Source organism: Buceros rhinoceros, unplaced genomic scaffold (genome assembly GCF_000710305.1).
Source record: "Buceros rhinoceros silvestris isolate BGI_N320 unplaced genomic scaffold, ASM71030v1 scaffold22758, whole genome shotgun sequence".
Lineage (NCBI taxonomy): Eukaryota > Metazoa > Chordata > Aves > Bucerotiformes > Bucerotidae > Buceros > Buceros rhinoceros.
In genome coordinates, this window is record NW_010428902.1 from 9,460 (window position 1) to 10,221 (window position 762).

The 762-nt window shown below is 61.2% G+C and overlaps 1 protein-coding gene across 1 annotated transcript in view; it reads left to right on the top strand.

Moving 5' to 3' along the window:
• The window catches only part of LOC104499006 (serine/arginine repetitive matrix protein 3-like), a 10,298-nt gene that overhangs the window by 2,393 nt on the left and 7,143 nt on the right, over window positions 1-762 (top strand). The gene's annotated exons all lie outside the window — the stretch shown is intronic.

Sequence of the window (762 nt, forward strand, 5' to 3'; positions counted from 1 at the left end):
GTGGCCCGCGCTCTGCCCGCTGGTTGTCCCGCCAGCGAGGGTACGGAGCAGAGCAGCTCTTGGGGGTGCTGCCCTATTTTCAAGACTTCTCATGCCCAGGCAGGGTGCAAGGTGAGGAGAAGCAGCCAGGCTGCCTCCCTGCCCCGTTAGTCACCCTCCTCCTGTGCCAAAGTCCTGGCTGGCTGGAGGATTAATGAGCCTTCCAGTGCAAATGAGCTCGTTAATATTAATTCCCCTCTCCTCGCTGTTCCCCTTCATGGGCTGGGGGGGTTGGGTGCTGCCATGTGCCCCTCTGCACCCAGCGTAACCAAGGGCACCCAGGAGCACCCATGGCACTGCAAAGGGCATCGTGGTGCCAGCCTCGGGGACCGCAGGGCTCAGCCAGGCTGAGACACCCACTTTTTTGGGCTCATTAGTGGTGATGGTGAGGATGGGCCTTGAGCAGCCCCTGTAGATGGTGTGGGTGAGGACAGGGGCACACACAGAACCTCACCACTTCCCTGCCAAGGTGGCGGCATGTTGGTGATGTGGGGTCCTTCTCTCTTTGTCCTGTCCCCAGGGATGATTCTAAGAATCCTGTGGGTCCCTCCACTGCATCCCTCCGTGTTTGTGGCTGAGGGGGATGCTCGAGTGCCCTTGGGCAGATGCAAGATGTGGCATAGAACTGCCCACCAAGCGCTGTCACCCATCCCTCCCCAGGGGCACCTCAGGGATGGCCGGAGCACCGTGGTTTGCCGCGGCTGTTCTTCGATGCCACGGGCA